This window comes from Schistocerca serialis, chromosome 9, assembly GCF_023864345.2.
Source record: "Schistocerca serialis cubense isolate TAMUIC-IGC-003099 chromosome 9, iqSchSeri2.2, whole genome shotgun sequence".
In the NCBI taxonomy this organism is placed as follows: Eukaryota; Metazoa; Arthropoda; class Insecta; order Orthoptera; family Acrididae; genus Schistocerca; species Schistocerca serialis.
The window spans coordinates 494080155-494094481 of record NC_064646.1 but is presented as its reverse complement, the minus strand read 5'-3'; the positions used below and the strand labels follow the sequence as shown (position 1 = coordinate 494094481).

Here is a 14327-nt window from a genome sequence, read left to right as displayed (position 1 = left end):
TTTGTCAGCCGGCCGAAGTGGCCGTGCGGTTAAAGGCGCTGCAGTCTGGAACCGCAAGACCGCTACGGTCGCAGGTTCGAATCCTGCCTCGGGCATGGATGTTTGTGATGTCCTTAGGTTAGTTAGGTTTAACTAGTTCTAAGTTCTAGGGGACTAATGACCTCAGCAGTTGAGTCCCATAGTGCTCAGAGCCATTTGAACCATTTTTGTCACCTGTCACTATCTGGCGAAAGTGGTCTTTCGATTTGCTTGCTGCCTATCATTCAGTTCACGCGGAACCCATTTTCCCTCGTTACACACCTTTCCCACAGCTTTCAACAGAAGAGAGACGGCTTTCTGTTTCACATTCAGCTGTTCCACAAGTTCCTGTTGAGTGTGAGTATCATCTTCATCCAATAAGACCTGCAATTCGTTGTCCTTCAAACTTTTTCTGTGGTTTCCCGCGCTCGTCGTTTCTCACGTCAAAAACACCACTTTTTTGAAACCACTCGAATCACTGTGTTTCCCAAGAGCATGTTCGCCGAAAGCTTTGACAAGCATTCGATGCGATTCTGCAGCAGTTTTCTTCAAATGATAACAGAAAACCAATGCTGTCCGCAAACCGTAGTTCGTAGGCACAAAACTCGACATGTTTACAGGTTTGATGTATGGAACTTGGGTTACTTTGTGTTGACACTCGTCGCCAGCCGTTACGGGAAGCAGGTGGCGCTGTCTCACGGGCTCTACACTGACGACTAGCACCATTTATCTATGGGAATATTCCGGTTTCCTACTTATACACCTGACGCGGTTGTCTTATGAGTGACCCAGGAAAACATTTCAGACACACCGCTGCTCAGAATCAACAAGAAAAGCACTCGGTCATAAAGGGCATCAACAAAACCAACCCTTCTCTTGGGGCTTTGATTCCCATTCATTCCCCACCCGAAAACGACAGATCGCAGTGCAATTAGCACACTGCTGACAACCACCACACGATTCAGCCTTACTGTAAGGACATCAAGGGGCGTAACCCCATTGAACATGATCTAACTCCTTTCGTGTGTAGTGTGACCGCAATGTCTGCTCTTTCGTACAGGGTGAAACCTCTAGAGACCGTTCAAAACTATTCGACGAAATTTGAACGTGATCCTCAGCGACAAAGCCTTTTCAGCCCACCTGTTCTCACCCTCCCATGGCGTGATAAGGGAGTGGTACAACATTGACATGTGCGTGAATAAAACGACAAGGGTGCCTCTACAAAACCCCAGTTCGGCAACGCCCCCGCTGCCACCCACGTACCTCTGTCTACCACGTTAAAAAAAATACACGAATAACACATTCTGCTGAGTGGTTCCATAGGGCCTTTCCAGCGCGGGCGTGCAGCCCCACCTAAGTGGTATCACAAGGAGTTTCGAACGGTCTCTAGGTTTTTTTTTAATTCCACAAAAACAGCAACAAAAATGGCTAGCTTACAATGAAATGACATAAATAAGGTGACAGTTAATTGCAGTTATAGATTACAGCATTCAGTATGAAACTTCCTGGCAGATTAAAAATGTGTGCCGGAACGAGACTCGAACTCGGGACCTTTGCCTTAAGCAAACTTAAGCAAACTTTCAGGAAGTTTCATATCAGCACACACTCCGCTGCAGAGTGAAAATCTCATTCTGAAAACATCCCCCAGGCTGTGGCTAAGCCATGTCTCCGTAATATACTTTCCTTCAAGAGTGCTGGTTCTGGAAGGTTCGCAGGAGAGCTTCTTAAGTTTGGAAGGTAGGAGACGAGGTACTGGCAGAAGTAAAGCTGTAAGGACGGGGCGTGAGTCGTGCTTCGGTAGCTCAGTTGGTAGAGCACTTGCCCGCGAAAGGCAAAGGTCGCGAGTTCGAGTCTCGGTCCGGCACACAGTTTTAATCTGCCAGGAAGTTTCACATCAGCGCACACTCCGCTGCAGAGTGAAAATCTACTTCTGCAGCATTCGGTGGTTCCACCCGGTATACCAGAGCAAAAATTGCGTCCGCACTACACTCCAAATGGGTCAGATCATGTACGATGGGGAAGCAGAGCCACGACGTCCTTGAAGATGGACTGAATCGTCAGCGGGTGTCAGCAGTGTCTAACTTTGTCAAGAACTTCTTCCTGTTGCTCACTGCAGTGCGAACTGTCGTTTTCGAGTGCGAAGTGAGTGGGAATCAACGCCCATAGCGCATTGACGCATTTTATGCCACCACCTGAGAGCTTTTCGTGTTGCTTCTGATTGGCGACATGTCTGCAGTGTTTTCCTCCACCAGCGATAAGAAAACCGTGGGATTTCAACACTGGGTGTCGCAGTTTTGTCCTACATCACAGAGGCGTCAAAAGAAGCGGTGAAATGTAATAGGGGGCGTGACGACTTTCCCATTGTGTTACACGTCCGCGATGGCGTTGCGCAGAAGTGTGGTGGAATTTGGTGCCAGTGTGACGTCATCAACCCACGTTAAGCCTCACAGAACGTCTGAGCCGTGGCCATTTATTCGCGTGTGCCGACACCTTGCTGTATGAATCATCGCCAAGCCTGAGGATGACGTTGCAGGGCTGCACGTTTCTGCACCGTTACAGAGCAAAGTTGTAGGCACCTATGAGACAAATTTAAAGTCATGCGTCCCAATGGAAGACATATGGGATTTCAAAGACGTGATACTTTTTCTTTTTTAATCAGGGAAAGGCTGTTTCTGATTAAGTTCTCCTAACTTTGAGGAAAACACTCACCATTTTTCCCTGTTTGACTTGGTTTCTGCGTTATCCATGGCTTGTGACATTATGCCCAGACACAACCCAAAAACATGCTGAACTGGAATAAGGATGTCGTCCTTCGCCTTTTAATGAAATTTGCATGACAGGCACGTTTCCCTACTGTTGGTGGGAAACCATTTTCACCCGAATTTTAAAACTAGGATAGGACCTTACTTGCCCTAGTAGTTATCGTAGCATCTGACTGACTACAAAGGAAAACCGTGGAGCACGTGGTCAACCAGAACCGAGCGTTGTTTCTTGAGACCAGACAGTACCAAACTGCATTCAGTGTGGGTTCAGAAGGTCTGTAATTAAGACGATTCAACACTTAAATATTTTGCAGAAGCAACAGATTTTGGGGAATGGACAGAGCTCGCCTTTTCCAGTTGTATAAATCCTCTGTCGGAACGCCACATTGAATATGGATTCCAGGTTTACGATTCGACAAAAACTTTGTACACCAAACAATGGATGCAGTGCACGATGCGGAAAATGGTGTATCAGTAGCGTTTATAGCACAAGTTCAGTTTTCAACTCTTGCGTAGAGGCTGGTAAGTCCTTACTGTCTGCTCGACGGGCTCTCCTCGTGGTTCGTCAAGTGTGTGGCGCCTTCTTTGTCTCAAAATAGCTAGCATCCATTTTTGTTGCCTTACCTAAAATTGAAAGTTTGTTCAACAGTTGTCTATGAACAACGAGGCCATTTGGGAATTGTGCTACGGAGAGCCTTGAGGTCGAAAGCTATAGGTGCAGTAGGGGCGCCCCTGGCTACTAAAGAAGAAATTTGGAATTGCTACGGAGCAGGGAAGCCTGTATCCCACATTACACTCTTTTTAAAATTGAGGTTTAAAATGAACGCTGGGATTTTGTTAATGTTTACACTAATAGATCGTAGCACATGGAATTTATCGGCTTCTCTATTGTGTTCGCACATATTTCGTCGTCACATGGCTCTCTGAGCAATTTTATATTTACTGTGCTGGACAGATTGGTATCCTGAGGGCACTGAACGAGATAAGACGACGCCATGCCAAGAGATTCCTCACTTGCTGATATTCTCAGAGTGCCTCCCTTACTGTTACACAGCGCTCTGCTTTCTTTGCAAAGGCAGGAGAAGAACGTCACTTTCTGCAGAGAAATGGACTGGGACTTGGGTGGCCGCACTTCTGTTTCTGCTGCCGTCTCCCTATGAGAACGCGCCACATACGTGACAAGGACGATCGTATGTTGAGGGGAGGCTCGAGGCTGCCCGTGAGGGACAATAGGCTGCAATCGGGGGGATGTTCAGTCTCCTTGGCTTTCCTCCCGCCAGCCAAGACCAAGAGAACACGCAGCCCTTAACACGGTAAGCAGTGGAACACTATTCCCGACACAAGAATTTCTCTATTACTGAGGAACCACCAGAGTGCAAAACCTGCCAGACATGGGTGTCAGTATATAAAATTTTAATTAAGTATATTTCATTTTCTGACCTAAGAACTCGTCCGTGTCTTCCACTGGAGAGGACCACCATTTAAATGGCGTGGAAATAAGTATGGTATGAGTTTTAATATTTTGTGTTGCTATCTAGCCTCTCTAATTAAATAATGGGAGAGAAATTTTAGTGTGTTACAGACTGCTGGGCCACCTCTTGTTAAAAAAATGGTCACCCAGCCATAGTATTCTGGTCCTTGTTTAAAATGTTTTCACCCTACTCCTTGTTGTTGTTGTGGTCTTCAGTCCTGAGACTGGTTTGATGCAGATCTCCATGCTACTCTATCCTGTGCAAGCTTCTTCATCTCCCAGTACCTACTGCAGCCTACATCCTTCTGAATCTGCTTAGTGTATTCATTTCTTGGTCTCCCTCTGCGAATTTTACCCTCTACGCTGCCCTCCAGTACTAAATTGGTGATTCCCGGATGCCTCAGAACATGTCGTACCAACCGATCCCTTCTTCTAGTCAAGTTGTGCCACAAACTCCTCTTCTCCCCACTTCTATTCAATACCTCCTCATTAGTTATGTGATCTACCCATCTAATCTTCAGCATTCTTCTGTAACACCACATTTCGAAAGCTTCTATTCTCTTCTCGTCCAAACTATTTATCGTCCATGTTTCACTTCCATACATGGCTTCAGTCCATACAAATACTTTCAGAAACGACTTCCTGGCACTTAAATCTATAGTCGATATTAACAAATTTCTCTCCTTCAGAAACGCTTTCCTTGCCATTGCCAGTCTACATTTTATATCCTCTCTACTTCGACCATCATCAGTTAGTTTGCTCCCCAAATAGCAAAACTGTTTTCTACTTTAAGTGCCTCATTTCCTAATCTAATTCCCTCAGCATCACCCGACTTAATTCGACTACATTCCATTATCCTCGTTTTGCTTTTGTTGATGTTCATCTTATACCCTCCTTTCAAGACACTGTCCATTCCTTTCAACTGCTCTTCCAAGTCCTTTGATGTCTCTGACAGAATTACAATGTCATCGGCGAACCTCAAAGTTTTTATTTCCTCTACATGGATTTTAATACCTACTCCGAACTTTTATTCCCTTTACTGCTTGGTCAATATACAAATTGAATAACATCGGGGAGGGGCTGCAACCCTGTCTCAGTCGCTTCCCAACTACTGCTTCACTTTCATGTCCCTCGACTCTTATAACTGCCATCGTGTTTCTGTAGAAATTGTAAATAGCCTTTCGCTCCCTGTATTTTACCCGTGCCACCTTCAGAATTTGAAAGAGAGTATTCCAGTCAATATTGTCAAAAGCTTTCTCTAAGTCTACAAATGCTAGAAACGTAGGTTTGCCTTCCCTTAGTCTTTCTTCTAAGATAAGTCGTAGGGTCAGTATTGCCTCACGTGTTCCAACATTTCTATGGAATCCAAACTGATCTTCTCCGAGGTCGGCTTCTACCAGTTTTTCCATTCGTCTGTAAAGAATTGGCGTTAGTATTTTGCAGATGTGACTTATTAAACTGATAGTTCGGTAATTTTCACATCTGTCAACACCTGCTTTCTTTGGGATTGGAATTATTATATTCTTATTATATACATCTTGCTCACCAGACGGTAATGGATTATATCGACGGTTATTCCGCATTGTTCTTATCCGTCTTTCCTCTCATTATCTTTAAGAACTTCGTTAGGTCAATGTTGTCATTTTAATCCTATTAATTTCATCAATGTACTGCTTAGAGCAATAAGTGTTGATCCAATTGCTTTCAAGTACTCTTATCTCTATTTTATTTATCGGCGCTATGGCCAGCATATTAGTGCAGTAGAACCGCAACTGTCATCATCATCATCATCATCACCATCGCCATCCTTTCCAGACATGTTCTCTCTTGGACATATACCTCGACAAACAGAAAGAAGAAGTTGACACTGTTAAATTCTTGGGATTACAACTTGATAATATACTAACGGGAGAAAATCGGAACAGCAAAAAATAATCACTGTAGAGTGATGAAATTCCGAGAATACATTTGTCTAGGTGGCATACTTGACTGATTAACGTTGCAAGGTCACAGGCTAATGTAAGCGAGAGATAAGCCATTTCCACTGTGAAATGCTGATACATTAATAACCGGTGTAACCTCCAGAATGTCGAATGCAAGAAGGCAAACGTGCATGTAGTTTGTTTAACAGGTGCCGGGTGTCAGTTTGTGGGATATAGTTCCATACCTGTTGCACGTGACCGATCAAAACGGGGACGGATAAAGCTGTTTGTGGTTGACGCTAGGGTTGTCATCCGATGATGTCCCATATGTGCTCGATTGGAGACAGATCTGGTGATGCAGCAGGCCAAGGCGACATGTCGACATTCTGCAGAGCATGTTGGGTTACAACAGCGGCATGTAGGCGAGCGTTATCGTGTTGGAAAACACCCCCTGGAATGGGAGCACAACAAGTCGAATCACCAGACTGACGTACAATTTTGCAGTCAGGGTGCGTGGGATAACCACGAAGTCGCTCTCAGGTTCAGGTCCAGTGTGTCCAGCACACATATAGTTGCAGGTCTTCAACTGGCCTTCTTCTAACCAACATGCGACCATGAATGGCACTGAGGCAGAACCAGCTTTCACCAGAAAACACAACAGATCTCCACCCTGCCTTCCAATGAGCTTTCGCTTGCCAGCAGTAGCAATTGGCAATGGTTTGGGGTCAGTGGAACACACGCTACAAGGCGTCTGGGTCGTTGCTCTCCTTGAAGTAACCGATACGTAACAATTCACTGTCTCCCTTAGTGCCAACTGCTGCTCAGATTGCAGCTGCATATCCACTGCTACGCGCCTGGATCATACGCCCAACACGATAGCCTTCCCTCTCGGCAGGGCCACGTGGCATTCCGAAGCCTTGACTTCTTGCGAACACCGCTGCCAACAACCATGTGGAGTAGCTACATTTCTGCCAAATCTTTCCGCAGTTTCGCAGAAGGAAAATCCACGTTCTCGTAGCTCTGTTACACGACCTCATTCAAACTCAGGGAGGTGTTGATAATTGCATCTTTGTCGCCCTAAAGGCATTCTTGACTAACATGAGCTCACTATGTCCCGTCTCAAAGGCAACTAATGCTACGACCGTTATAGCGCGTATTTAAAGCACGACTGGCGCGAAATTTTAATAGAAAAGATCTTTCAGATGTAGAGCCGCCACACTTATCAACTTTCATTTGAACCGCACAAATGACTGGTGTCGCGATTTTTTCCCCATCAGTGTCAATTCAACTGGCGAGAGCATGCCACAGAACTCGGTTTGGATTGCGGTTATTGTCAGACAGAGATGACACCAATTTTTTTTTTTGCTTACTTTCCTTCCATAATGTCACGCGGGATCATTTTTTTATCAGTAATTCACCAAGTCAAGGTTATCTTTTCCGTGTCCTAAGATGAGTAGTACGAATTATCTGTGATGTCAACTCGTGCAGGGGCCAGTTTAACGGACTGTGAAGACTAACTACTGTTTCCCAATACATTTATACCTTCATGAAACTTGTAATAAAAAATATATATCTGTTTTTCAAATGAACAGCTCAGTTCGTGGAATCAGTACCAGGAATAAGAATAATCTTTACTAAGATTTTAAGTCACTTACTTTAATCCAGAAAAGAAATTTTTGTTTTTCGAAAGAATTTTACTTATTCCCTATGTTCAAATGGCTCTCAGCACTATGGGACTTAACTTCTGAGGTCATCAGTCCGCTAGAACATAGAACTACTTAAACCTAACTAACCTAAGGATATCACACACATCCATGCCCGAGGCAGGATTCGAACCTGCGACCGTAGCGGTCGCGTGGCTACAGACTGTAGAGCCTAGAGCCGCTCGGCCACTCCGGCCGGCAATTATTCTCTTACATCAGTATTAGCCTTTTCAAAGTAATCCCTATCAGGTGTGTTATACTTGTGTCAGAGCTTTTTCAAATTCCGAAAAACACTACTGGAAATCGGTGTTTGTGTTGGATTTAGCTCTCGCAACGGTGCAGCTTAATCCCATACATGCTGCTAAAATGACCGTCCTTCAATGTTTTCTTTATTTTATTTTATTTATTTATTTTTTGAATAGAAGAAGTCACACGAGGCCATGTTGCCAAATACTGCCTCTGGGTCATCATTTCAGTTTGTTTTCGACGAAAATTGACGAACAATCAACGAAGTGTTATTAAGTCCATTTGTTTCGCCGCACATCGGAAGTTTTTTACCGTATTGCTTCATGCAAACGGCGTTAAACTTTTAATTAGTGGTTCTCATTGATGGCAAGAGCCCATGCTACACTATTCCATTAAAATCGAAAAGACAGTGAGCATCGTCTACACATTTCACCGCACTCGTCGAGTTTTTTTTAGTCTTGGCGCCCCGAATGCTTCCACTGTGCGATGTCATATCCATGAAGACCTCTTTGCTGAATGTCTGTTTTGCGGCTGTTGGCAGCGGCGTCATTTAACAGCGGTTGTCACAAAGGCGAATCGGCATCCTCTTTGGCAGTTTGCTGGAATGTCGTGGTCGTACTGGTAGGGACCAGTGTGCCGTCGATGTTATCAGCTAGCAGGGTACTCCAGTAACAGTTGTGGAAAGTGCGCCGCACTTTCCCACTTTCCTCCCCTCTTCGGAAATTTCGATCGCCAAACTATGTTTCTTGGGTCGTTCCTGACAGACTGTTTAAACGAAATATTTACATTTACCTGCAGTGCAGCCACTGTTTCTAATTGTTTGATGTCAGTTGTGAAGGTGGACGAAGGTAACGGTGGGGTTTGGATGGCAGAAGTAAGCTGCGTCTGCCACGAGCAGGACAAAGATGGTGACCAGTACGTCGGTTCTCAGCAGAATAATTGGATGATGGTACTTCTTGCAGTATAGCCGCACGTGTCGAAATATTTCTCCCATGCTGATCTGCTTGATCTGCATAACGATCAGTTTGTCCAGGAGAGCGAGAAAAGTCGAGTGAAGGGTGGTGTTTAGTTACAACTGGTTTTCTGCAGGCGAGATTTGAAACGAAAAATGAAGCACATAGAGCAGGAGAACGTCATGTTCGTTGTTATAGGTCTTGTTACGGTCCACAGGTCTGCAGTCAGCATCTTCACACAGGGAGAAGTTTGCATCTTTTGCTGCACTGTTCTTCACTGAACGATTTCCCCCCTATCCATAAAAAGTCCAGCGTTCGTTGCGAACATGAAGTCCATAAATGACTGCAGGTGGTGTCCAAAAAAGCCAAACATAACCATTTCCACAGAACGGGGTCTGCGTCACACTCTAGCCCTATCATCAGCTCTTACCTACTGAAATGAGGTCTCGTCTGTGGAGGGCTTTTCTGGAAGTATTTGTGTGGAGTGTAGCCATGTATCGATATGAAACATGGACGATAAACAGTTTGGACAGGAAGGGAATAGAAGCTTTTAAAATATGGTGCTACAGAAGAATGCTGAAGATTAGATGGGTATATCACGTAACTACTGAGGAGGTAATAGAATTGGGGAAAAGATGAATTTGTGGCACAACTTGATTGGAAGAAGGGATTAGTTGTTAGAACACGTTCTGAGGCATGAAGGGATCACCAATTTAGCACTCGAGGGAAGCACGAACGGTAAAAATTGTAGAGGGAGACTAAGAGATCAATACACTAAACAGGCTCAGTAGGATGTAGGTTGTAGTACTTTCTTGGAGATGATGAGGCTTGCTCAGGATAGAGTAGCATGGAGAGCTGCATCAATAAAGTCTTTGGGCTGAGGACCACAAGAACAACCGACAAGGGACGGTTTTCCAGTCGCCTAAGGCGCAAAACGATATGGGGACGAGCCCTGGAGAGGCGCTGCAGACGATGTAGTGCTGTTAGCAAGGGCACTCGTGACGTAGTCTGCTGCAACAGCCCATTAATATGCCAGATTTTGCCGTGCTTTGGTAACCGATACGCTCGTTGATGTCCCACATTAGTTTCTACGATTGTTTCACGCAGTGCTGCTTGCCTGTTAGCACTGACTACGTAAACACCACTGCTCTCGGTTGTTATGTGAAGACCGTCAGCCACAGAATTGTCAACGGACAGAGGTAATGCCTGAAATTTGTTATTTTCGGCACGCTCTTCACTCTGTGGATCTCGAAATACTGAATCCTATAACGATTTCCGAAGTGGAATGTCCTGAGCAACTAGCTCCACCTACAATTCCGCGTTCAAAGTCTGTTAATTTCCATTGTGTAGCTATACTCACATCGGAAACTTCTTCACGTGAATCACCTAACTAAACACCTACAGTAATTCACTCCCGTTTTAAATGACATCTACACTATACTATGCCACCTATGCGTGTGCTTATCGTTATCCCATGACTTTTGTTATCTGAGTATACAGGGTGGTCCACTCATCGTGGCTGGGCCAAATATCTCACGAAATAAGAGTCAAACGAAAAAACTACAAAGAACGAAACTTGTCTAGCTTGAAGGGGGAAACCAGATGGCGCTATGGTTGGCCCGCTAGATGGCGCTGCCATACGTCAAAAGGATATCAATTGCGTTTTTTTAAATAGGAACCCCTATTTTTTATTACATATTCGTGTAGTACGTAAAGAAATATGAATGTTTTACTTGGACCACTTTTTTCGCTTTGTGATAGATGGCGCTGTAATACAAACATATATCTCACAATTTTAGACGAACAGTTGGTAACAGGTTCGTTTTTTAAATTAAAATACAGAACATAGGTACGTTTGAACATTTTATTTCGGTTGTACGAATGTGATACAAGTACCTTTGTGAACTTATCATTTCTGAGAACGCATGCTGTTACAGCGTGATTACCTGTAAATACCACATTAATGCAATAGATGCTCAAAATAATTTTCGTCAACCTCAGTGCATTTGGCAATACGTGTAACGACATTCCTCTCAACAGCGAGTAGTTCGACTTCCGTAATGTTCGCACATGCATTGACAATGCGCTGACCCATGTTGTCAGGCGTTGTTGGTCGATCACGATAGCAAATATCCTTCAACTTTCCCCACAGAAATAAATCCGGGGACGTCAGATCCGGTGAACGTGCGGGCCATGGTATGGTGCTTCGACGACCAATGCACTTGTCATGAAATATGTTATTCAATAACGCTTCAATCGCATACGAGCAATGTGCCGGACATCCATCATGTTGCAAGTAAATCGCCATTCTGTCATGGAGTGAAACATCTTGTAACATCGGTAGAACATTACGTAAGAAATCAGCATACATTTGCACCATTTAGATTGCCATGGATAAAATGGGAGCCAATTGTCCTTTCTCCCATAATGTTGCACCATACATAAACCCGCCGAGATCGCTGGCGTTCCATTTGTCGCAGCCATCGTGAATTTTCCGTTGCCCAATAGTGCATATTATGCCGGTTTACGTTACCGCTGTTGGTGAATGACGCTCCGTCGCTAAATAGAACGCGTGCAAAAAATCTGTCATCGTCCTGTAATTTCTCTTGCGCCCAGTGGCAGAACTGTACACGATGTTCAAAGTCGTCGCACATGGAATTCCTCGTGCATAGAAATATGGTACGGGTGCAGTCGATGTTGATGTAGCATTCTCAACACCGACGTTTTTAAGATTCCCGATTCTCGCGCAATTTGTCTGCTACTGATTTGCGGATTAGCCGCTACAGCAGCTAAAACACCTATTTCGGCATCATCATTTGTTGCAGGTCGTGGTTGACGTTTCACATGTGGCTGAAGACTTCCTGTTTCCTTAAATACGTAACTATCCGGCGAACGGTCCGGACACTTGGATGATGTCGTCCAGGATACCGAGCAGCATACATAGCACACGCCCGTTGGGCATTTTGATCACAATAGCCATACATCAACACGATATCGACCTTTTCCACAATTGGTAAACGGTCCATTTTAACACGGGTAATGTATCACGAAGCAAATACCGTCAGCACCGGCAGAATGTTACGTGATACCACCTACTTATACGTTTGTGGCTATTACAGCGCCATCTATCATAAAGCGGAAAAAGTGGTCCAACTAAAACATGCATATTTCTTTACGTACTACACGAATATGTAATAAAAAATGGGAGTTCCTGGTTAAAAAAAAACGCAGTTGTTATCCGTTTGACCTATGGTAGCGCCATCTAGCGGGACAACCATAGCGCCGTCTGGTTTCTCCTTCAAGCTAGAAGAGTTTCGTTCTTTATAGTTTTTTCGTTTGATGCTTATTTCGTGAGATATTTGTCCCGGTCACTATCAGCGGACCACCCTGTATACACACGTGTGGCGAGTACCACATATGCACTACTTGGAAATCTGCCAGGGGTGACCATCACAGAGAACTGCTTTATGCTACGCAGTAGCTGGTGTGCCCTACAGCTGGCATGAGAGCAACGTGCCCGCCACCGCGCGCACGCCGCCTCCTCAGCAGCTTGGCTGTCCTACAGCGACGCCTTACGCTCGGTTTACACTAGCAAGTTATTGCAGCAATTTACTTGCGCGGAGGAACTCGCTGCGCGAATTGCGAGTGTAAACATATCGCCAAGTCGACTTGCGACCGTAGCAACTTATTGCGGAAGTGACTTGCTGCACGTTTTCCGATTCCAGTGTGAACACCACGCAAGAAGTATCTGCAAGTAACTTGCAGCTTTTAGGATTTATTTCTATTTCCCGCAAATAGGAAGCGCAATTTATATTAAGTATGTCGTCTGCATAACACTCATATTTAACATTTTACTTAATGTGGTTACTTAATTTTATGCAACCATCCTAGGTATTATAGGCAATCAAGTTTCAGAAATGGAGGAAAAACGGGAATGGATGAAGAAGGATACAGAACATTGTATTGAAGCCGTGGAGAGCTACCCCGAAATATGGAACGTGCATAACCTAGACTTTAAAGATAGAGAGAAGAAGATGAGCGTATTAAATGAAATCTCGTTGATATTCGACACATCTGTGAAAGTAGTAGATAGAAAGTAGCAGAACTTGAAGACCCAACCCCTTTGCCACCTGCATCCACTCGCTTGTTGTTTTAGGAGTCTAGAAAAAGACGATGTGTAATTATTACATGTTCTATTTAATTAGCTTGTCACTTTCCATTTTATGAGCATTAGAAAAAATAACATTTTTATTTCAATAAAAATTTAATTTCATTGTTGTGTTTTCACATACCTTCAAATAATTTTCCCTTTTCAAGACGTTAAAAAGGGCTCTACATACATCGGGTACTATTAGAGAAATCGTGCTGACGGGAATATGAAACAAGTACATTAGGGACTTGTATGTGTCTCTTACAAAGAAAAGATTTCAAAATTCAAACTTTTTGGTTGTATATTTCACATACACATTTTATTCGTAGCTCACCGGTAGCTATAAATCAGAGTGACTAGCAAACGTTCCTTTGCTGAAATAGCAGTACGGAAGTTTGTGTCTCGTTTTCATATGACGGGCGCTATTAACATCAACAAATACTCCAGATCAGGGGTCTCCAAACTACGGCCCGCGGGCCGAAACCGGCCCGCTAGGGCCGTCAAACCGGCCCGCGTTAGCTGGCCGGACATCCGCGGTATCCGGCCCGCCAAATATTTGAGGTGCTACCTATACTGCCAACAATTGAGTTTCGAGGCCTATCGCGACCGATACACCGCGACATTGGCTCTGCTACTCGCTACAAGACCACATAACTAAACTTATTGTTGCGCCGCTTGAAATAACAATGCGTTGACATACTCTACCTCTGTTACGTCTTGCAGTAATAGTGTTGCTAACAATGATGTTGAGATTTCGCTAACTTTGCAGGACGCTTTCGTGAAGAATGTGCAGCGACATACTTTTTTGTCGGTGAAATTCGCCAGAATAAAATACATCCGAATTTCGGTGAGGTACGTCCACCGATCAAAATTATGTAATTAAATAAAAATCGTAGTTCGTTTCAGTGCTAGCTATTCCCACAACCTTAGATTTTTTGCGATTTCGTCTTTCCTTTAGCCTTAGATTACGATGATCGTGGAGTGCTAGGGTGCTTTAATCCCACTAGGTAGATCTCGGCCCTTCTGACTTCGTGGAGGAGTCAATGTGGCCCGCGGACTAAAAAGTTTGGAGACCCCTGCTCCAGATCATTTGAGGACATTC

General features: G+C 44.3%; 1 protein-coding gene across 1 annotated transcript in view; it reads left to right on the top strand.

Annotated features, from left to right (window-relative positions):
• Nucleotides 1-14327, top strand: part of LOC126419734 (UNC93-like protein) — a 265867-nt gene that overhangs the window by 142838 nt on the left and 108702 nt on the right. The window lies entirely within an intron of this gene.